At 43.6% G+C, this 24,236-nt stretch overlaps 1 long non-coding RNA gene across 5 annotated transcripts in view; it reads left to right on the forward strand.

The window, feature by feature from the left end:
* Positions 1-8,968: 8,968 nt before the first annotated feature.
* LOC138447174 (uncharacterized) overlaps positions 8,969-24,236 on the forward strand; it is a 37,954-nt gene continuing 22,686 nt past the window's right edge. For 3 of the 5 annotated variants that reach the window (XR_011259699.1, XR_011259703.1, XR_011259702.1), the window contains exons 1-3: positions 8,969-9,061; positions 11,059-11,323; positions 17,880-17,949. This is a non-coding gene — a long non-coding RNA (uncharacterized lncRNA). Of the gene's footprint in view, positions 9,062-11,058; positions 11,324-16,246; positions 16,333-17,879; positions 17,950-24,236 lie in introns of those variants that run through there. The other 2 variants (XR_011259700.1, XR_011259701.1) reach the window with 2 other exon arrangements.

The raw sequence follows: 24,236 nt of genomic DNA on the forward strand, positions 1-24,236 counted from the left end.
AAAAGGACAACATGCAGGACTGAGGTATCGGGGAGAAGGACCAGGGCAACACTGGGAAATAGATTTCACCGAGGTAAGGCCAGGTCGACGGTATCGGGCCTTGGGTGCATTGCAACCACGTACGCCCAGCTGCTTCAGCAGAGCAAGAAGACGCTAAAAAAAAAAAGGGAAACATCTCTGCACCCGTTCAACCCCTTGAGGCTAAAGCTTCAAAGGCGCCAACAGGACCAGGACAACTCGGCTGGGCCATCTTGTGGATGACCCAGTTACTCTGCTCCGGAGTTGCCAGCATGAACCCGCATCAACCCATCAAAATCACCTGAAAGCTGCAAAATGGACTAACACGAGAGGTGCTAAACTCCACTACCGCAATACATCCACCAAACACATGGTGGCCAGACTTGTACTTTGACCTTAAGCCGATGGTAAATGTGCCTTGGGCTAGGGTTTATCTCCGAGAACAAGGGTTCTGGGCATGCCCAGGTGCACCCAGGCATGACTGGAAGACCTGTGGGGGGGCACAAGACTCACTGTAAAACTTGGGATTGTGTTACTTCTAATGATGGACCTTGGCGCTGGGAAATAAGAAATCGAGATTTACTTAATTTTTCATTCGCCAAGCCCCTTCCTAGGGTCCTCGGAGATCCAACTTTTAGCTGTGAAAGTTGCAATTATGCACAAGTCAAAATAAGGTTCAATCCAGAAAAAAGCAAACAGGAGGGGATTAGATCTGCTCTTTCTGCAACAAAGGGGACTCTGTGCTGCCCTAGGAAAAGAGTGCTGTTTCTATGCGGATCATACAGGAATAGTTAAAAAATCTATGGCCAAAGTGAAAAAAGGACTAGCCCAACGTAAATGAGAACGTGAGGCTCAACAAAGATGGTTTGGGTCTTGGTTTCAACAATCCCCTTGGTTGACCACCCTAATCTCCACCTTGCTGGGACCCCTGCTAATACTTCTGATGCTTACCTTTGGCCCATGTATTATCAATAGACTTGTAGCCTTTGTAAAGGAATGCATAAATACAGTACAGCTGTTTGTGCTTCGACAACAATATCAAACTGTGTCTCAGGACCAAGAGGAAGATTCCTCTATATGATCTAAGGACAGGGGGGAATGTTAGGGACCAAACGACGGTCTCTAGGACCTGAGTCATGTTTCCCAAAAAGAGACAGGATATGTGCTCATCCTGCCTGGCCAATCATGTAACGCCAGCTACTCCTGTAACTGAGACAAAGAACTGCCTGTATATAAGCCGCCATACTCCTTTGTTCGTGGCTCTTGTCGGATTCCCTTGTGTGGGATGAGACTTGAGCCCTAGCGTGCTAGAGATAAACTCCCTTCTTGCTTTTGCATTACTGTGGTGGACTTTGCTCTCTTGGTCGGTTCGGAGATAGGGGCTCGGAGCATAACAAGCATGAGGTCAGAGAAATCAGCAGGGCCCCGGTCATGAAGGCTAGAGACCTTGTTTGAATGTTATTATTGCGATTTAGAGATGAGGATATACTTTTCCAGTGATCAGATATGCCCGTTTCTCATCTAGGGTACTGTCTTCAGCATCTAAAGAAAACAGAATTAGTAAATAAAACATTGGCTGCTTGGTGAGGACAGAATTAGAGCAAAAGTAGGGGCTTCCTTGGTGGTCCAGTGGTTTAAGAATCCACCTTCCAATGCAGGAGACTCAGGTTCGATCTCTGGTTGAGGGATTAAGATCCCACATACCATGGGATCAGCTAAACCCATGGACCCCAACCACTGAGCCTAAGTGTCCTAGAGCTTGTGTTCCACCACGAAAGGAATCCTTCCTCCACAGCTGGAGAAAGCCCACGTGCTGCAATGAGCAAAGACATAGTGCAGCCAAAAAAAGAGAGCAAAGTTAAATGAAAGGTCTTGAGGGATATTTTACATAGTTACCAAAGCGTCCACACATTGGAGATTTTTCCTTTTAAGTGTCTGCATGTTTGTACCAGATAGACTACCGTGCCTTGAACAAATTTTCATTCCTCAGGTTTCCTTCTCTCTTAGAGTTGATTGCCCATCTGTCTGTATTCTTTATCACACCACCACCTGTAGCTTTCAACACAATGAGGATTCTCAGTTTGTAGATAAAATGTAATCACCTCAAGAATCTAATCAAAGCCTGTTCTACTATGGACCTTCATTGGGAAGTATGTAGTTAGATGGTGTCCCATCCATTTTTAGTGAATGATCGCCAAAATCAACCCAGAGAGGGAGATCTCCTGACTTGGTCTTTTGGTCTGGAGGTGAGTCTTCCTTTCAGATGCGTCACCTTAGAATTGCTAACCATAATATGAAGATGGTTTTGATGTAAAAATAGAATCTTTCCCCAAAGAATCTGTTCACCTAGCAACTTTAGAACCCATACAAAGCAAGGAAAATACAGATTTTTTGGGGGGGGATCTCATTTGCTCATTCAAAGTACGTGGAACCCCAAGCAGTATAGTGGGCACAGGGGTAAAACAGGTCCACGATGTACTTCTAGCCCCTGAGTCTATACAGCTTTCATATGTATCTCTGGTCCTTAAAATGAACAAACTGTCTACTCACAACCTGTGTACTTCTAACTGGCCCGGATTTACGGGGTGCACTCTCCATGCAACTTACAAATATCTGCCTTCAATGATCTCCCAAGGACTAACAGCCAACACAGCTTCTGGTTTCTCCTCTCTCCTCCCTGTTCCTTCTTCCTGCCTCCAGGTTGCTGTTGCCATGGCAACCGAAATGAATAAACCTCGGAATCTTATCTCTTACTACGGGTACGTGCCTCCCCACAAGCACGTTTTTGTACATTAGCCAAACTGGATTCCAGGGGCTGTCCTTTAAATTTACCATTAAATGATGTTGAATTTGGAACTCTGGAGGCAAGATTCTGATGGAATTTGGTCAAGGACCTAAGAATTCTCAAATCTTTCTTTGAAATCTTCAAAGGAATGATGCACACTCATGACAGGGCAAGGTATAGGAATGCTTTTTTACTAACTGGGGCTTCACATCTAAACCCCAGCTTTCGTAAGTATATCCAGGGCTGGTGGAGATTCCTGGCCTAAGCCAGGTTGGCTTGAGAAATCTGCTTGACCACTAAGAGCCTGGAAAGAAAAGATCCTCCAGCTCAGATCTGTCTTCTGGGCCCCAGGCTCTGATAGTCATCTGCCTGCCATCCGACTCATCTTCATCTTATCCGTCTTTCCATCCTAGTTCTCTCTCTATATACACAGCTCCAACACCCAGCTAGTGGCCCCAGCCAGGAAACTGGGAGTGATCCTGGATCCTCCGTTGCCTCCCTCCATACCTGCCCGGGTGCATGCTAAGTCGCTTCAGTTGTGTCCGGCTCTTTGTGACCCTGTGCACTGTAGCCCACCAGACTCCTCAGTCCATGGGATTCTCCAGGCAAGAATACTGGAGTGGGTTGCCATGCCCTCCTCCAGGCAATCATCTGGACCCAGGGCTCAAACACATGTCTCTTACATCTCCTGCTTTGGGAGGTGGGTTCTTTACCAATAGTGTCACCTGGGAAGCCTCTCTCCATACCTAGTCCTTCCCAAATTCTCTGAACTCTGCCTCTACAAAAACTCAAACCAGTCTGCTTCTCTGTATCTCCACTCCCATCTCTTTAGAACAAAATGCAGTTAGTTATATCTTCCACCTAGGTCATTTTAGTAGCATTCTGACTCCTGACTCTTCTGCTTGATTCTACCTGTTTTCCCCTGGAGCCCTTCTCCCTAGAGCAGCTAGAGTAAGCGTTGGAAAAGAGAAATCAGACCATATCATTTTGCTCTTTAAAAATGCTTCCTGGGACTTCCCTGGTGGTCCAATGGTTAAGAATCAGCCTGCCAATACAAGGGACATGGGTTCAGTCCCTCCTGGTCCAGGAAGATTCCACATACTGTGGAGCAGCTAAGACCGTGAGCCACAGCTACTGAGCCTGTACACCTTGAGTGGGTGCTCCGCAACAAGAGAAGCCACCACGATGAGAAGCCAGTGCGCCAAAACTATAGAGAGAAGCCCCGCTTCCCGCAACTAGAGAAAGCCTGTGCGCAGCAACAAAGACCTTGCACAGCTAAAGATTAATTAATTTAAAAAAAAATAAGACTCTTAGTTCAGTTCAGTTCAGTTGCTCAGTCGTGTCTGACTCTGCGACCCCATGGACTACAGCACGCCAGGCTTCCCTGTCCATCACCAACTCCCGGAGCTTACTCAAACTCATGTCCATTGAGTCGGTGATGCCATCCAACCATCTCATCCTCTGTCGTCCCCTTCTCCTCCCACCTTCACTCTTTCCCAGCATCAGGGTCTTTTCCAATGAGTCAGTTCTTCCCATCAGGTGGCCAAAATATTGGAGTTTCACCTTCAGCATGAATCCTCCCAATGAATATTCAGGACTGATTTCCTTTAGGATGGACGGGCTGGATCTCCTTGCAGTCCAAGGGACTCTCAAGAGTCTTCTCCAACACCACCGTTCAAAAGCATCAATTCTTCAGTGCTCAGCTTTCCTTATAGTCCAAAACAACTCTTACTGCCTCCCACATACTTGGAATAAAATCCACATTTTTCATCCTGGCCTTCAGGGCCCTGCCTTGAGTTCCCTGAGCAACTGTCTGACCTCATTCTCTACCACTCTCCACCTGCTCCCCCCCACCCCTAGTCACGCTTTCCTTCCTTCAGCGCCCCATGTGCCTTGTAAATATGTCTTTAATTTCCTGAAGGTCAAACAGCTGCCATCATCCTGGTTTTCCCACCAAGCTCTCAACTCTCAGCCTTTACCCCTCAGTTCCTTTTGCCTGAAACACATTTCCCCTGCCTTTGCCAGCTCTTTACACAATGCTGTTTCCTTCCCAACTATGAGATCTCCGTTAAATGTCACCTTCTCTGGAGAAGGAAATGGCTACACACTCCAGTATTCTTGCTTGGAGAGTTCCATGGACTGGGGAGCCTGGTGGGCTACAGTCCATGGGGTTGCAAAGAGTCAGAGGTGAGTGAGCAGACACACCCATGCTTTGTGAATAGAGAAAGGACTTTGCCAATGCAGATGAAGCTGACACTTCCTTATATATCTTTAGAATGTTAACTCTTAATAAGTTGAAGTTATCTTGAAAGGAGGAGAAGAAAATGGCGACCCACTCCAGTACTCTTGCCTGGAAAATTCCATGGATGGAGGAGCTTGGTAGGCTGCAGTCCATGGGGTCGCAAAGAGTTGGACATGACTGAGCGACTTTCTTTCTTTCTATAGTCCCTTTTGGAGAAGGAAATGGCAACCCACTCCAGTGTTCTTGCCTGGAGAATCCGATGGATGGAGGGGGCTGGTGGGCTACAGTCTGTGGGGTTGCAAAAAGTCAGACACAGCTAAGCAACTAACACACACACACACACACATCTTGAAAGGATGATAAGAGCATTCTAGGTATCATTGGGGGAACATGAATAATAGGATTTTGGTGCCTTCATCAGACTTTTTCCAAGACAAAGATACTTTTATTTTCATAGTACAAGACTCTGGGACCCTGGGAATAAAATTGGCTATATGCATACAATTCTATGGAACTAAGTTCGTTTTATTTTGTGAAAACTGCTACTCTACAGAAAGATTTTGATTTAGTAGTTTGTTTTTAATCCTCTTTTGTATTTGCATTTGGTTAGGCCTGAGTACATCATGGCTGTTTATTGTCACCCTGCTTATTTAACTTATATGCAGAGTACATCATGAGAAACCCTGGGCTGGAAGAAGCACAAGCTGGAATCAAGGTTACCAGGAGAAATATCAATAACCTCAGATATGCAAATGACACCACCCTTATGGCAGAAAGTGAAGAGGAACTAAAAAGCCTCTCGATGAAAGTGAAAGAGGAGAGTGAAAAAGTTGACTTAAAGCTCAACATTCATAAAATGAAGATCATGGCATCTGGTGCCATCACTTCATGGGAAATAGATGGGGAAACAGTGTCAGACTTTATCTTTTTGGGGGCTCCAAAATCACTGCAGATGGTGACTGCAGCCATGAAATTGAAAGATGCTTACTCCTTGGAAGAAAAGTTATGATAGCATATTGAAAAGCAGAGACATTACTTTGCCAACAAAGGTCCGTCTAGTCAAGGCTATGGTCATGTATGGATGTGAGAGTTGGACTGTGAAGAAAGCTGAGTGCTGAAGAATTGATGCTTTTGAACTGTGGTGTTGGAGAAGAGTCTTGAGAGTCCCTTGGACTGCAAGGAGATCCAACCAGTCCATTCTAAAGGAGATCAGCCCTGGGTGTTCTTTGGAAGGAATGATACTAAAGCTGAAACTCCAGTACTTTGGCCACCTCATGCAAAGAGTTGACTCATTGGAAAAGACTTAAATGCTGGGAAGGATTGGGGGCAGGAGGAGAAGGGGACAACAGAGGATGAGATGGCTGGATGGCATCACTGACTCGATGGACGTGAGTCTGAGTGAACTCCGGGAGTTGGTGATGGACAGGGAGGCCTGGCGTGCTGCGGTTCATGGGGTTGCAAAGAGTCGGACCTGACTGAGCGACTGAGCTGAACTGAACTGAAGTGTGACAAAAGCTCTCCTGCAAACATAAGGCAGTACTGTGTTCCGTTGGAATCTGAGTTCATTCGTTGAAAGATTTATTTTCAGGTTTACCAGTTGTTTATGTCCACTAATTTTTGAGCATATTACTTTATATATGATGGGATTCCAGGGTGGGAATGGAGTGCTTTTTCTCTTTTAATTTTTATTTAAAAAAATTTCTTTAACTCCACTTCGGTGTTGTGGTTTATGGAGGAGACTGTTAAATATGATATTTTAAAACATTTTTCTCTATGATTAAACATGATTTCTCAATTTTTTTTACTTGTATTTTGCTTTTGATATGGCCAGATATCAGCTTGTTTTTCATAGTTCCTAATGTTTTCAGGAAAAAAAAAAATTAGTTTCCTAAAAAAAAAAAAGTCATCTTCTCTGCAAGGCCTCCCCTGACCACCCTAATCCAAAATTGCCACGGTCCTCTATCAATGTACCCTGTTTATGTCCTATCTAATATTTCCCAGGACATATAGCTCTTTTGTTTATTCATTTGTGTATTTACCAAGTTTTCCCAACTAGGAACGTACATTCCTTGATGGCAGGAACTTTATCTGTTTTATTCACAATTGGTAACATGTAGGAGCAACATGAATTGAGGAGCCTGGAGGGCGGTCCATAGGGTCACAAGGAGTCAGACACAACTGAAGCAGCTTAGCACACATGCCTGCAGGAGGGACATGAATTAATATCTGTTAGATACATGAATGATCCTGCCTGAAATTCTGAAGAATTCAGAAATTCCAAGAAAGGAATAAGAAACTCTTCTTCCCCTTCTTCCTTCGTTCTCTCAGCCGAGGTCTTGATGGATGAAATTCCACTCAGGTGGTACAAAGGAAGAAATGTTAACGAAGAGATTTTTGCCTGAGGCATGGTTGGGGTTAAGACGATCAGGATGGGGACTTTCGTGGTACTCCAGTGGCTGAGACTCCATGCCCCCAATGCAGGGGGCCTGGGTTCGATCCCTGATCAGGGAACTAGATCCCACATGTTGCAACTAAAGATTCCTCGTGCTGCAACTAAGACCCAGTGCAGCCAAATAAATATTTTTCTAAAAAGAGAGAGATCTAGGATGCTAGATACCAAAGACTAGGAAGAACAGGGAAGGGTTTATACCCCCAAGAAAAGGGGAGGGGATGGGGTGGAGGGTAGACAGGGAAGGGAAATGAATAAATGATGTTCCCAGAGCCCAGTGAGAACTAAATCTGTGGAGGGGCTGCCCAGCTAGACATGTCATTTTGGAGGGACACAGCCACTGCCAGATTGACGGCAGCAAAGCGGGATAGGAACCCATGAAGAAATATCCCATCCTCTCTCTCCTACTCTCTTATCTCTGAGTCACGCCCCTCCTTGGCCAAAGTCAAGCCAGGGAACCCGGGAAACAAATCCGTTTGTAGCCCAGTCTTCCAGAGCACAGAGCAGGTGATGCATGGAGAATCATCAGCACAGACTTTGTCTCCTAGCAGCCGGAACCCAGGCTGGTCTTGCTCCTATGACTTAGAGGTCAATCAGATTTGAAGTTTATGCTTGGAATTTAATTACCACTTATACTATTAGGCCTGAGGCGGGGGAAAAAAACATTTAAATTTCTAAACAACCGACTAAGTAATAAACTTGGGAACACAATTCACTGGAGCGTTGAAGCCTGCTTTTAGAGTGGACGAGTGGGTGAGATGTTTTTTATTATTAATAAGCAGAGCACAGCCTACTCAGTAAAATGAAACTCTTATAATCTTATCTGGCTAACCATCAATCAAATTATGAAGCATTTCGATGCTATACATGGTATCCTCATAAAACATATGAGACTGGTATTTGGCAAATTTGATTTCTAGGTTCTTTCAAACCAATTACAGAGAAAATGGAGCTAGAACTTTTCCTGAGGCAAAACGCTTTGAAGTCTCTGAGTTCTAGTTTCTACCCTGCTCTGAACAGTTGTTGTGTGAGAATGTCCATTCCTGACTCACTGGACTCTACAAATACAGAATTGCAACCAGCTGATTTTTAAAAAATTTTATGGAAGCATAATTGATTTACAATGTTAACTTCTGCAAAAAAAAAAAAAGTGGCTCAGATATATATACGTATATATACATTCTTTTTCATTGTGGTCTGTCACGGGATGTTAAGTTTAGTTCCTTGTGCTGTATATCGGGACCTTGTTTTCCCATCCCATACACAGTAGTTTGCATCTGCTAATCCCAGACTCACAGTCCTTCCCTCCCTGCCCCTCCCTTGGCAACAAGTCTGTTCTCTGTGTCTGGGAGTGTGTTTCTGTTTCATAGCTGTGTTCCTTTGTGCCATATTTTAGATTGCGCATATAAGTGATATCCTACGGTATTTGTCTCTGTCTGACTGACTTCACCTTTGCCTCTCTAGGTCCATCCCTGTTGCTGCAAATGGCATGATTTCATTCTTTTTTATGGCTGACTAAGACTTGTACCCAGCCGATTTCAAGGATATGGGCCATCTTGGAGTTTTGGTAAGGTTTTACAGATATACGCTGGGGGAAAAATAAGTGAGATGTAAGTCTTCCTGAAAGACGACAGCGCTGCGTGGGGGGAAAAAGTCATTTCATCTTTGTAACTCTAGCAGTCAGACCTAGAGCTGAGTTGTGTGACTGGGGGGACTCACAATATTAAGATACAACTCCTGTCTAGAAATCTTCATTTTAGAGTGTGACGAACACTGAGACAGTTGTATTGAATGTCTCAATAGGAGCGGAGGGGCCTTAGGACAGAGAAGCGGCGCCCAATTTACTGTAATTAAGTGCTCGATCTGTGAAGGGAGCACCGTAATGGCAAACAGCAACCTCATTTTCAATTCATTTTTCTCTTTGCTTAAAATGTCCTAAATATTGAAAACAAAGTTACCAATATTTAATTGGAATGTCCCCCTTTTGTCTACTCTGCTTTGTATAACAAGAAAGCATACAACATACTTATTATATTTATTTATTTATGCTTAGAAAACAAAAGAGTGCTAGTTTAAGAGAGGCTGGATTTTCTCTCTCTGCTGTGTAGGAAAGAGACAAATTGTTCTAAGCCTTCCAATGTTCGAAACACAGAAGCTTGTAAGGAAAATTAAAATCTGCCTCTGATTTCCTTGTGTTCTGAGTTTGCATAGTCAAAAAAAAAATTCTCTCCTAAAAGAACTGCACACCACCGGGCACATACCCTGAGAGAAGCAAAGCAGGGTGGATGGTAGAGTGAAATATAAGCTCAGTGGAAAAATAACAATAAAGATCTTAATTAAATCACCCAGGACCTTATTCCATAATGATATGCACCAGGTGTTTCTGCTTCTATTTAATCAGCTCAGCATTAGCTCCCTTTTAGAAACGACACATACTGTTGGGGTGTATCCAGCTAAAACACATATCAACATGTACAATACTTTTATTTTATTTTTTAAGTTAATTTTTATTGGACAATAGTTGCTTTACAATGTTGTGTTAGTGTCTACTATACAGCAAAGTGAATCAGCAATACCTATATCTCCTCTGTTTTTGGATTCCCCACCGCATTTAGGTCACCGCAGTCCACTGAGGAGGGTTCCCTGAGTTATGTAGTGGTGGTGGTGGTGTAGTCGCTGTCATGTCCGACTCTTGCGACACCATGGACTGTAGCCTGCCTGGCTCCTCTGTCCATGGGATTCTCCAGGCAAGAATACCGGGGTGGGTTGCCATTTCCTTCTCCAGGGGATCTTCCCTACCCAGGAATCAAACCCTGGTCTCCAGCATTGCAGGCAAATTCTTTCCCGACTGAGTTACAAGGGAATAGTAGATTCTCATTAGTTATCTACTGTAGGTGAAAGTGAGAGTGTTAGTTGCTCAGTTGTGTCCAACTCTTTGCGACCCCATGGACTGTACCTCACCAGGTTCCTCTGTCCGTGGAATTCTCTAGGACCCACTGGAGTGGGTAGCCACTCCCTTCTCCAGGGAATCTTCCCAATCCAGGGATCTAACCCCTGTCTCCCACATTGCAGGCAGATTCTTTACCATCTGAGCCCCCCAGCGAAGCCCATATACATAATATCAATAGAGTGTGTGTGTCAATGCCAGTCTCCCAATTCATCCCACTCCCAAGTACAGTGCTTTTAAAATGTGTGGTATATATTTCTCCCCCGTTCTTTCACTATCTGTGGACTGACCTCATGGATCACCCAAGTTGAAGGATGAAGTAGAAATAAAGCAGTTCTATGTTTAGAGACACCAAAACACAATAGCTGTAGTTTTATGGAAATTAAGCTTAAGAAATGCAAGGCATTTTACTGGTTTCTTTCAGAAACCTCTCAGATATAGGAGAAATATGTGTGAGCTTTGGGCTTTCATTTACCCAAATATGAGGAATTTATGTGCTAGAGTCAACCGACGGATAGTGGATGGAAAAGATTAGTGCAGGTCCTATTTGGCAGACGTCTGGGTAGAAACCCATATGCTCTATGACATTGATTATAATTATTTTTCCATCATTCCAGGTTACATTCTTAGCAGAAATGTGAGCCAGCTCTTTCCCTAAGAAGGCTCCTGCTGTGAAACCATCTTTGGCAATGAATCTTTAACAAAAGATCAGGAACTTGACATTTATTTTTAAGCCTGAGAAGAAAATGTGTGCAGCGCTGGAAGCAAATATAGGGATAGGAAAAGCTTCTCAACAGTTGCAGGGAGCTGCAGTGGAACAAGAAGAAATATTATATGCCATGCCAGTGGCTTTACTTTTGCAAAATAGCAACTGATGACTAGGTATGGAATCTGTCAGCTATGTATATAATGTTTAAGCTTTAATGTCTTTTTAAAGTAGACGATGTGGAGAGCAATGTGTTTAACTGTTCTTTTGGATCAGGTGTGTCTTTATGATTTCAACATCAAGGAGATTGTTAGGACACTGGTTGTAACAGAAGTTTAGGATGATATATTAAGAAATCCTACGGACAGAGGAGCCTGGTGAGAAATAGTCCATGGGGTCACAAAGAGCTGGACACAACTGAGCATCTGAGCAAGTATTAAGAAACAGGAAGAGCAATCATTTTTCATTCTAATTGACTAAATTGGAGAGTTGTGGTTTTTTTTTTTTTTTTCCAGAAAAAGCATGTGCATTCCAATTTGTGAATTCATTCATCTGAGTTGGGGCGGGGGTGAGTTCTTGGAGGAAAGGCTAAATAAAATACTCTGGATGTTCCTATGAGGTGAGTCGTTTTCATCCTCACGCTGTCCACCAATAGTAAGGAAATTTCTTCGAAATTAATGAAAAGCAACAGAGGCAGAAAGTGGCATGGCTGTCAGAAAATTACCAAGTTAAACATAAAAGGGTGCCAGCTTTCCTCTAAAGGATGGTTATTTCTATCTCATGGCTTACTGCACTGTAATGACTGGTTTCTCCGTTAAAATCAAACGCAGAATATAATTAAGCAAATCCTTCAGGTTACATGTCTTTTAAAATTCCACTAGCTGAAAGACTCACCAGAGGAAGTAATAAGCACTTTAATAAATGCCCTGTACCATAAATTTAGTTGGCTGTGACAAAGTCAGAATAGACCTCAATCATAGACAAGTTATAGGCACTGGACTGGTAAATTTTTTTTTCGAGTTAGAATTTTCTAACCTTTTGGATGTAGTTTCTAATGGTATCCTTCTTCCTACCTTTGTGAAAACTTTAGCCCAAATAGATGTATACATGTTTATATATGAAAATGAGGTCAAATGAAAAGTTTTGATTTAAAAAGGAAACCACATGTTATTGAAAACTGAAATATATCACAGTAATGGACCTGTGAATGCTATGTCCAAACTCACTGCAGGAGGATAAATTACCCACCCTTGTAATAGAGTTTTTAGATATGGAAAATGTATCGTGTTCCTCATGTTCTTACAGGTAGATTTACATTTGGTTACATAATCACAATTCAGTTTCCATCTCACTTTTGATGGTCATGATCGTATCAATACAAAATCTCATTTCTAGAAACCATTACCATTATTTGTATGTGGGCCCTATATATATATGTATATATACATACATATTTTGTCTCCATTAGAGAGTGAACAAGTTGGCTTAAAGCCCAACATTCAGAAAACTAAGAACATGGCATCTGGTCCCATCACTTCATGGCAAATAGATGGGGAAAGTGGAAACAGTGGCTGACTTTCTTTTTCTGGGCTCCAAAATCACTGCAGAAGGTGATTGCAGCCATGAAATTGAAAGATGCTTACTCCTTGGAAGGAAAGTTATGACCAACCTAGACAGCATATTAAAAAGCAGAGACATTACTTTGCCAACAAAGGTCCATCTAGTCAAGGCTATGGTTTTTCCAGTAGTCATGTATGGATGTGAGAGTTGGACTATGAAGAAAGCTGAGCACTGACGAATTGATGCTTTTGAACTGTGGTGTTGGAGAAGACTCTTGAGAGTCCCTTGGACTGCAAGGAGATCCAACCAGTCCATCTTAAAGGAGATCAGTCCTGGGTATTCCTTGGAAGGACTGATGCTGAAGCTGAACTCCAATACTTTAGGCCACCTCATGTGAAGCGTTGACTCATTGGAAAAGACTCTGATGCTGGGAAGGATTGGGGGCAGGAGGAGAAGGGGACGACCCAGGATGAGATGGCTGGATGGCATCACCGACTCGATGGACGTGAGTTTGAGTGAACTCCGGGAGCTGGTGATGGACAGGGAGGCCTGGCATGCTGTGATTCATGGGTTCGCAAAGAGTCGGACATGACTGAGCGACTGAACTGAACTGAGCTTTATTTTTGTTTTCTTCCTTTCTTTTTAGCTGCACTGGGTAAGCTTGCTGGGTGCAGCTTTCTAGCTGCTGTGAGCGGGCTACTCTCTCGTTGGTGCGCAGGTCTCTCATTGCGGTGGTTTTGGTTGTTGCCGAGCCCGGCTCCAGGGTGTGCAGGCTTCAGTAGTTGGAGCTTATGGTCTAGAGCACAGGCTCAGTAGTTGTGGCACACAGGTTTCATTGCTTTGAGGCCTGTGGGGTCTTCCCAGACTAGGGATCGAACTCGTGTCCGCTGCATTGGCAGGTGGACTCCTAACCACTGGGTCACTAGGGAAGCCCTGGGCTCTGCTTTTTTAAAAACTTTCTTGGCTTAGCATAGGTGAAGGTGTTAATGGCATGGGAAATAACAGTAACAGTCCTCTCTACTCCTAAGCAAATGAATATATTCCCCCAGGATGGAGGAAAACTAAAGAGTTCCCATTCATAGTCTGCCTTAGCTCTTTATTAGCCTAAGAGCTAACATTTACCAAATGTGCAAGGTTGTCCTGCTAAACATTTTACATGCCTTCTATCATTTAATTCTCATAAAACCCTTGAATATTTTATATATTTAAGCCCCCCCCAACAATCCAATGAGAGAGATAATAAGAGCCCCATTTCATTGTGAGAAAACTGCAGCTTAGAGAATTTAAGTTATTTGCCCAAAATCACACAGGGAGGAAGTCATCTCTCACAACCATCTGTGTCAGTCTTCTAAGAAGCTAACAGTGCAAAGAGTTGATTTGGGGAAAATGCCTGTGAAATTAAAAAATGGGGAGGAAGCAGGATAAGATAAGCAAAGCCCTTTGGACCGTGATTTGAACCTGAAGCTTGTCAAAGAAAAGTGGGGAGAAAACAGGATGGAACAAGGAGTGACTCAGAACATAATGCAGGTCTGACAAAGTTTTGACCCACTCAGTGGGAGGCTCCGGAGCAAAGATTGCCAATTAGAGGGGATTCAGGTTGGGTACCAAGAGTTCAAGCCCTAGTCAAACAACCGCGTTCAATTATTGTCTAAGGGGCTGTTCAGCAAGAATGTGGCCTCAGCTTGAAAACCAAGGCTGCAGCTGGAAGCGGTCAAGTCAGTCATTCTCCCAGCAGCTGGATGGGCGGAAGTTCTTTCTTGATGAGCGATCCAAGTGGTTCATGTTCCTGCCTGCCAGAGCCCACCCCCGTGGACCATGCAGGCCCCCTTCTTTCACATCTGGGCAACGGCCCCTCCAGCGTCCTGGTACACCTTTCTTCTTGTAGAGAAACTTAGAAGGGGATGTTAGTGGGATAAACTATAGTCCTCAGCCCTGCAGTTGGTCTTGGGGCCACAGCTGGTTCTCAGGCTCTCCCCTCTTCACCATCCATTCTAATTTTCCTTGCCACCTGCCATCATCTCCATTTGATTCAGTGTCTTCTCTGGTGGTGGAACATAACCCTCATTTCTGAGGGGTCTGACCCGCTGGTAAATCATCCCTTTCTCAGGCTGAGCGTGCTCTACTGTGCATATACATTCTTAGTCGGGCAAAGGAGTACCATAAAGCAGCCAAGTGGGTCACCTGAGCTCCATACATATTCTTCCTTGTCCCTATTTTGTTGCAACAAACAGGTCTTCTCCTCCTCCTACTAATCAGAGCCATTTTTTGATTTTTTAAAATTATGACTGCACTGGGTCTTCATTGCTGCTCGTGGGCTTTCTCTAGTTTGGGCAAGCAGGCTAGTTGCTAGTTGTGGTGCTTGGGCTTCTCATTGTGCTGGATTCTCTTGTGGTGCTACATAGGCTTAGCTGCCCCATGGCATCTGGAACCTTCCTGGACCAGGGGTCAAACCCATGTCCTTCCTCTGCATTGGCAAGTGGATTCTTAACCACTGGACCACCAGCAAAGTCCCAGATGAAGCTCTTGTTGGTTCCCCATTCATGACTTTTTGTTAGGGTGACTGATCTCAGCCTCCTGCTTCTCCAGTCTTGCTTTCTTTTGATTATATACAGTAATATCCACTTTAGCTATCCATCTATTTTACCCCATGAGATGTCATAATTTTTTGGGGGGGGGAGGGGGGTGGTAGGGGTATCTGAGTGGGCTGGAGGAGCATTTTCATATCCTATTCACCAAGATCTCCACAACTCTCTTTGGGTCAAGACCCCCGGCCTGCCATTCCACTTTGCTGGTCATTATAGTAATTTTTGACCCCCTCAATCCTGGTGGTTAAGTGCTGCCCCAACCTCGTTTCTTGTCAGTAAGCCAAGCGTGTGACAGTCTTGCCTCCTGGCAGCCTTTGCCGCCCCTGACTATCTCACTGATGCTGGTGTCCCTCTCTCTAGCATAATCCTGAGAGCTTTGGCAAATGCAGTGTACTCTGGGCCTATGTGTAGAACATAATCCCTTGGTGGGTCTTTCGGGCTCACTTAAAATATCTATTCCAACGTGCCCGCCTCCCTCAGCTTCTGTATCCCTTCTTCTACCATCTGGCAGGGCAACGCAGACACTTTGACTTCACTGAGAGTACACATGCCTTGAAGAGCCACCCCAGCAGAGAGTTTTCCCCTTCCCCTAGGGCCCTTGTGTGTGTGTTAGCCGCTCAGTCGTGTCCGACTCTTTGCAACCCCATGAACTGAAGTTCACCAGGCTCCTCTGTCCATGGAATTCTCCCGGCAAGAATATTGGAGTGGGTTGCCATTCATTCCCTTCTCCAGGGGGTCTTCACATCCCAGGGATCAAACCTGGGTCTCCCGTACTGCAAGCACATTCTTTACTGTCTGAGCCACCAGGAAAGCCCCCTTGTCAGTGGCATAAACCCCATATGCTGGGAGAGTAGGCATATAGGATTTCAAGAAATTTTTTTCTCTAGTGTATCCTGTCCCAGGAATACTCTGGCTCCTACTGGAACATGCTGGCTTTTTCTAGCAGCTCCTTTGCAGGAGAGCTCCTTTTCCCTCTTCTCAGATCCAGCAGAATTATGCTGAACTGAACACAGCCGTGGACTTTGCAGCCAGGAGAGGAGGTGAGGCAGATGCTGAACAAGATCCTTCTTTTTTTGTGAGGCCGAGGCTTCTACGGTATCTTTCTACCCCCAGGAGTGCTCGCTCTATGTGGAGAGGGGAGCCCCTCTGTCATCTCTGAGTGTTCAGAGAGGTCGAGGCAGTCAGAATAGTCAGGGGGGTGCACCAGACCCTCTCATCCCACTAGTCAGGGTCCCAGGGGTCATATCCCAGGGTCCTGGCCAGGACATAACAGAGTCAGCTGAGCATTCAGTCATGTTCGAGGCTCTTCAACTAGGGAATTCCCTGACAGTTCGTTGTTTAGGACTGAGGTTCAGTCCGTGGTCAGGGAACTAAGATCCTGCAAGTTGCATAGTGCAGCCAGAAAAAAAAAAAGAAAGAAAACCTCTTCATCTCAGGAAGAGGAAACAACACGTTCAAAGGCCCTGAGGAGGCATTTGCTTGCAGAGCAATGAGGCCAGTGCTGGGAGTGTGGTGAGCAAGGAGGTCGTCAGAAAAGCAGCTCTGTGGTTCTCCATCATGTGCGATGGGAATCTGTTGGAGGGTTTTAAGAAAAGGAATGACATGGGCCGACATAGGTCCACAGAATTAATTTGGAGACTTCCCTGGTGGTCCAGTGGCTACAACTCTGCACTACCAAGGCAAGGGGCCCGGGTTCCATCCCTGGTCGGCAAACTACATCCCACATGCCGCACAACTAACAGTGTCCATGCTCAGCAAAGATTGAAGATCCCACATGCTGGGCCGCAACTAAGACCTGGTACAGCCAAATAAATAAATAAAACTAAATAGTTTAATATATCATTATTAAAAAATAATTAATTTGTTTGTTGAACGGAGAGGGCAAAGGAAGAAGGAGGTAATTCTCTTAGGAGACTGCAGTAATCCAGATTAGATGCTGGTGACTGAGGGAGAGATAGTCCAGGGGAAACGGAGACTTGGACAGACATGGGGTGTATTTTGAACGTAAAGCAGACAGGATTTGCTCATGAATTAGACGTGGGGAGGGAAAAAGAGACAAGTCGAGGATGACTCTAATGTTTATACCTGAGCAACTGGAAGTTTGGAATAAGATTGCAGTTCATTTTTATTAAGTCTGAGATGCTTGAGTTATCTAAGGCTTGCCACCAAAGGTGTTCGGGATAGAGACCTAGGAGAGAAACAAGTCATCAGTGCATGGATGGTAATTAAAGCTGTGAAACTGAATGAAACCTGAGTATAAACAGAGAAGATTTATGAGGGCTGAGTCGTGGACACTCCCATGTTCAGAGCTCAGGGACATGAGAAGGAACCAGTAGTGAAAACTGAGGAGGAATGGCTATTGTGGCAGCTGCTTTTGTGCATAGGGAAAAAATGCTTTAAGAAAGATCAGTTGTGATCAGTGAAAGTGACCAGTTGTGTTAAAGGTACAAAATGTGCTGTTTGCACGTTTTGGAAATGAGGGCAGGAAATTTATGACTGGATTGAGCAATGTGGAGCTGTTAGCACTCAACTGCTACTTACATACTATCAACTGACCTTTGTTTATTTTCCATCTCCTCCCATTTAGATGTAACCTCTGCCACATTTCGTTTTGTTCACGACTACATTCCTAGTTGCCTAATAGTGCCCAGTATATGGTAAGTGCTCAACAAATATTTCTCAATAAGTATTTCCTGAATGGAAATTTGTGAAAAACAAGAAAACTTGCATTTTATTTCTCTATTCCTCTTTGTACAAAAATAGCTTGCATTTAAATTTCAGTAGAGGAAGTAATGGTGTAGCATTAGATTTTGAATTATGTTGAGAATTTGGCAAAGAATTTGACCTCACTAAGCTTTTGTTTGCTTATTCATAAAAGGAGGCAGATGATAATATGTTTGAGAATGTACCCCAAACCATGTCCACTACGTAGTGAGGACTGTTAATGCTTTGTAAATCTGAAGGGGTCACATGGACCAGAACACAGTGACATGCAAAATTTATTTAGATATATAACTCATTTGACATGGGAAGTTTCATTGATTTGAGGAACCCCCAAAACAGGAAATGTTGCTGGTAGGTTGCATTTCCAACAAAAAGCACTGGCATGTGTCTCAGGGTGGAATAGGGCTTCCCAGGTGGCTCAGTGAGTGAAGAATCTGCCTGCAATACGGGATACTCAGGAGGCATGGGTTCGATCCTTGGGTTGGGAAGATCCCCTGGAGGAGGGCATGGCAACCCCTTCTAATAATCTTGCCTGGGAAATCCCATGGACAGAGGAGCCTGGCAGGCTATGGTCCATAGGGTTGCAAAGAGTCGGACATGACTGAAGCACCTGAGCACATAGACACAGGATGGAATAAGGGTCATAATACACTAAGATTAGTCTTTTTTTTTTTTTTAATATAGCTCCTTTTATCCTTTTACTTTCGAATTTATCATGTCCTTACATTTTAAATTTTCCACTCACCTTCAACTATTTACCTAGCACTTACATTATATTTGGGCTTCCTTGGTGGCTCAGACAGTAAAGAATCTGCCTTCAATGCGGGAGACACGTGTTCAATCCCTGGGTCAGGAAGATCCCCTGGAGGGAATGGCAACCCACTCCAGTATTCCTGCCTGGAGAATTCCATGGACAGAGGAGCCTGTCAGGCTACAGTCCATGGGATCGCAAAGAGTCAGACATACTGGTGGGCTCAGTAGTTGCAGCTCGCGGGCTTTAGAGCACAGGTTTCAGCAGCTGTGGGGCACAGGCTTAGTGGCCCTGCGGCATGTGGAATCCTCCCGGGCTAGGGAGCGAACCCGTGTCCCCTGCATTGCAATCTGCATTGCAAGGTGGATTGTTAACCACTGAATGGCTAGGGAAGCCCTGAGATGAGTCTTATTCTTATGGTTAACATTAAAATGTAATAGCTTTGAGGCCTTTTTTTTTGTCTTACTGTAGATTCTATAGTTAAGTACCATTACATTGTAGACCCAAGATGGGTAGGTTTTGGTGAGGCTACTCCCTCTTCACCTACTTTTCCCTAGATTGATCTGATCTGAATCTTACAGAAGGCACAGCATCGGCTAGAGCAGATGCCAAAGCTTGGAAAAACTGCAAATTCATGGTGATCCAAGCATTCACCTTAAAAGGTTAACTAGGAAGCTCTTAAAGGATCTTGTAGGTTTAAAGTAGGTAAAGATTATATTTTAAACAAGATTGGCCTTTAGCAGGGGAAAAAATGTGCTGAGTGAGGAGGTGGGATAACCAGTCGCCGTGGAATTATTCTGGCTTATTGCTCAAGCGACCTGGGCTAGAAGCCAACTATGGAGGGTTAATATTTGTTTTCCTTTGTTGCTCTGGATTGGGCAACAGCACAGACTCCTGCCATTTTGCGCTTCTTTCCATGTTAAATAAAGTCAATGGGTGATAACCTGAAGTACCTTTGGGCCCAGAATATTTGGCCGTCACCTTAGTAGATGCCCAGAATGGTATTGGTATTGATGTATTGATATTTGACATCTTGGGGTGGTGATGACCGAAGTCCTGGTGCTTTGAAAATCAGTGCTCATGGGGGGGTACTAGACTTCACAAGGTGCTGATAACTGAAAAAAATTTGGCTGCACCAGGTCTTCGGTGTAGTGCTCGGGCTTAGTTGCCCCATGGCATGTGGGCTCTTGGTTTCCTGACCCGGCATCAAACCCACCTCCCCTGCATTGGAAGATGGATTTTTTTTTTTTTAAAACCACTGGCCCACCAAGAAAGTCCCAGAGAATGCTATGTTTAATCCTTGAAACCATATCGTTATCAAGACTTTTGACTACTCTGAACTGAACTGAAGAATAAATGCTTTGTTTCAACAACTTAGAAGGCAGAGTCTGATGTGGTTTAAAAGAACAGATAACAACTCCTCTGTTAGTGTGAAATCAGTGCAGTAATTTCAGATCTAGTGTTGGTCAATGGCACACTTAAGTTACATAGCTCATTGATCACTTATAACGTCACATATGTTTTAAAGAGGACATTTCAAGTCAGAAGTGCTAAATGAAAGAAAAGCAAAAAAAAAAAAGATTGTCAAAAAGAATTTTGACTCACACTTGTTTTGCTGAGAACAATTTTCATTCACAATTCATTAGATGATTTTTATGCAACATATATAAAAACTCCAGAATAAAAAAGTATTATTTTGTATTTCACATGCATCGGTTCTCTCATTTTAGATGAGAAACATTTAAAAATAGTTTCCATTTCCATTTTTGTTTAGGTCTAATTCTTTAGGCTGGCTCAACATCCTGTGGTTACTGCATCAAAACAATGAAATACTTAAAAACAAACTTTCTTTTATAAAACAGTTAGATTCCTAGAAAAAGAACTCATGCTATTTTCTTTCGTTGGGTCACTTCAAATATTCATTATTGAAAATTTTCCATTACTTTTAATGGTTACAAATCTATTACTTTAAAATAAAATTTTCTAGGAAAAAACCCCACAATTGTTCTGTAAATACTATTTTTAAAAAGACCTTGAGTTGAAAACTTCTTTGGAGATCTGTGAGAACTGAAGAAAACATGTGGCATGAAAATGTCAGGCTTCAGAAAAGACTGGCTTTGGCGAAGAGATAGTGTGCTGAATGCAGATATACACATTCTTTGTAAGAATAATTTATAATAGAATCTACTGTTATCTGTACAAATCGTAACTGAGTGGAGACTTGCACAGCTGTCCAATGAAGTTTTGTGAAAAGGTTAATTCATTTTAAGAAAAGAAGTAAAATTACTAAACAGAGAAAAAATATTTAGGGGAAAAAAGCTGTTAAGTCTATGAATGATTTGGATTCAAAAGAAGTGAAAAGCAAAGGAGAAAAGGAAGGATATACCCATTTGAATGCAGAGTTCCAAAGAACAGCAAGGAGAGATAAAGGCTTCCTCAGCAATCAATGCAAAGAAATAGAGGCAAACAATAGAATAGGAAAGACTAGAGATCTCTTCAAGAAAATTAGAGATACCAAGGGAACATTTCATGCAAAGATGGGCTCGATAAAGGACAGAAATGGTATGGACCTAACAGAAGCAGAAGATATTCAGAAGAGGTGGCAAGCACACAGAACTGTACAAAAAAGATCTTCATGACCCAGATAATCACAATGGTGTGATCACTCACCTAGAGCCAGACATCCTGGAATGTGAAGTCAAGTGGGCCTTAGGAAGCATCACTACGAACAAAGCTAGTGGAGGTGATGGCATTCCAGTTGAGCTATTTCAAATCCTGAAAGATGATGCTGTGAAAGTGCTGCACTCAATATGCCGGCAAATTTGGAAAACTCAGCAGTGGACACAGGACTGGAAAAGGTCAGCTTTCATTCCAATCCCAGAGAAAGGTAATGCCAAAGAATGCTCAAACTACTGCACAGTTGCACTCATCTCACACGCTAGTAGAGTAATGCTCAAAATTCTCCAAGCCAGGCTTCAGCAATACGTGAACCATGAACTTCCTGATGTTCAAGCTGGTTTTAGAAAAGGCAGAGGAACCAGAGATCAAATTGCCAGCATCTGCTGGATCATCGAAAAAGCGAGAGAGTTCCAGAAAAACATGTATTTCTGCTTTATTGACTATGCCAAAGCCTTTGACTGTGTGGATCACAAGAAACTGTGGAAAATTCTGAAAGAGATGGGAATACCAGACCACCTGACCTGCCTCTTGAGAAACCTATATGCAGCTAAGGAAGCAACAATTAGAACTGGACATAGAACAACAGACTGGTTCCAAACTGGGAAAGGAGTACGTCAAGGCTGTATATTGTCACCTTGCTTATTTAATTTGTATGCAGAGTATATCATGTGAAATGCTGGGCTGGAAGAAGCACAAGCTGGAATCAAGATTGCTGGGAGAAATATCAATAACCTCAGATATGCAGATGACACCACCCTTATGGCAGAAAGTGAGAAGAACTAAAAAGCCTCTTGATGAAAGTGAAAGAGGAGACTGAAAAAGCTGGCTTAAAGCTCAACATTCAGGAAACTAAGATCATGGCATCTAGTCCCATCACTTCATGGGAAATAGATGGGGAAACTGGACACAGTGGCTGACTTTATTTTTCTGGAAAATCTGCAAAATCACTGCAGATAGTGATTGCAGCCATGAAATTAAGAGACACTTACTCCTTGGAAGGAAAGTTATGACCAACCTAGACAGCATATTCAAAAGCAGAGACATTACTTTGCCAACAAAGGTCCATCTAGTCAAGGCTATGGTTTTTCCAGTGGTCATGTATGGATGTGAGAATTGGACTGTGAAGAAAGCTGAGCATCGAAGAACTGATGCTTTTGAACTGTGGTGTTGGAGAAGACTCTTGAGAGTCCCTTGGACTGCAAGGAGATCCAACCAGTCCTGGGTGTTCATTGGAAGGACTGATGTTGAAGCTGAAACTCCAATATTTTGGCCACTTGATGTGAAGAGCTGACTCATTTGAAAAGGCCCCCATGTTGGGAAAGATTAAAGGCAGGAGGAGAAGGGGATGACAGAAGATGAGATGATTGGATGGCATCACCAGCTCAATGGACATGGGTTTGGGTAAACTCCTGGAGCTGGTGATGGACCGGGAGGCCTGGTGTGCTGTGGGGAGTTGGTGATGGACAGGGAGGCCTGGTGTGCTGTGGTTCATGGGGTTGCAAAGAGTCTGAACTGAACCGAACTAACTGAATTCATCCAAGGAAGTTGTTATTTGCACTTATGAAATTGGGCCAAAATATTGATAGTTTTCATTTTCTCTTGTTGGACAATCTTATTTAGAATCATGGATGACTAAAGTAAAACAGAATCTTAGACATTATCTGGGTCCGGGGTTCTCAACTCTCACTGTGCATCGGAATTAGCTGAGAAGGAATTCCCTGGTGGTCCAGTGGTTAGGACAGTGTGTTTCCATCGCCTGAGACCCTGATTCAGTCCCTGATCTGGGAACTAAGATCTCACAAGCCTCAGGGCAGCCAAAAGAGAAAAAAACTGCCTAAGGAGTTTAAACAAATACCCATAGTCCCACCCATCTAACTCAACCAGTCTGACGTGGGGCACAGCATCAATATGAGTGCCTCTGTGTGTGTCTCTGTGTGTGTGTTAAATTGTACAAAATATGAAATTCACCATTTTAACAATTTTTAAGAGTACAGTTCAGCGTCATTAGGATATTCACATTGTTATGCAACTAACACCACCATCCACCACCAGAACTTTTTCATCTTTGCAGACAGAAATTCTGTACCCATTAATAAATAACTCCCGGTTCCCTCTTCCTCCCAGTTCCTGGTAATCACCATCCTACTTGCAGTCTTTATGAATTTGACTATGATAGGTATCTCACACAGGTGGAATCATGCAAGATTTGTCCTTTTGTATCTGGCTTAGTTCACTTAGCATCATGTCTTCAAGGTTCATCCCCATAGTAGCAGGTACCAGAAGGCATTCCTTTGCAAGCTGGTACCATCAGTAGTTTTAAAAACTCCCCAGGTGATTCTAATGACATGCCACGAGGGCTGAGACCCACTCAATTTCATCCAACTCCTTTCTTCTTTGAGGCTTCCCTGGGTGGTGCAGTGGTAAAGAATCCACCTGCCAATGCCAGAGACTCAAGAAACCCAAGAGATGAGGGTTCGATGCCTGGGTCAGGAAGATCCCCTGGAATTGGACATGGCAACCTACTCCAGTATTTTTGCCTGGAAAATTCCATGGACAGAGGAGCCTGTGGGCTGCAGTCCATGGGGTTGCAAAGAGTCAGACACAACTGAGCACACACATCCTTTCTTATGCAGATGAGAAAACTGAGGTTCAGAGAGAGGAAGTGACCTTCACTTATCATCCTCTCATCCAGCACCTACTTACCGCTCATTTACCATGTTCCGAGTAAGTTGGGACTCAGATCTTCCGATCTGAACTCTGAAGCTTCACAGGTTGCCCTATACGCCGCTT

Source organism: Ovis canadensis, chromosome 11 (genome assembly GCF_042477335.2).
Source record: "Ovis canadensis isolate MfBH-ARS-UI-01 breed Bighorn chromosome 11, ARS-UI_OviCan_v2, whole genome shotgun sequence".
NCBI classification, from domain to species: Eukaryota; Metazoa; Chordata; class Mammalia; order Artiodactyla; family Bovidae; genus Ovis; species Ovis canadensis.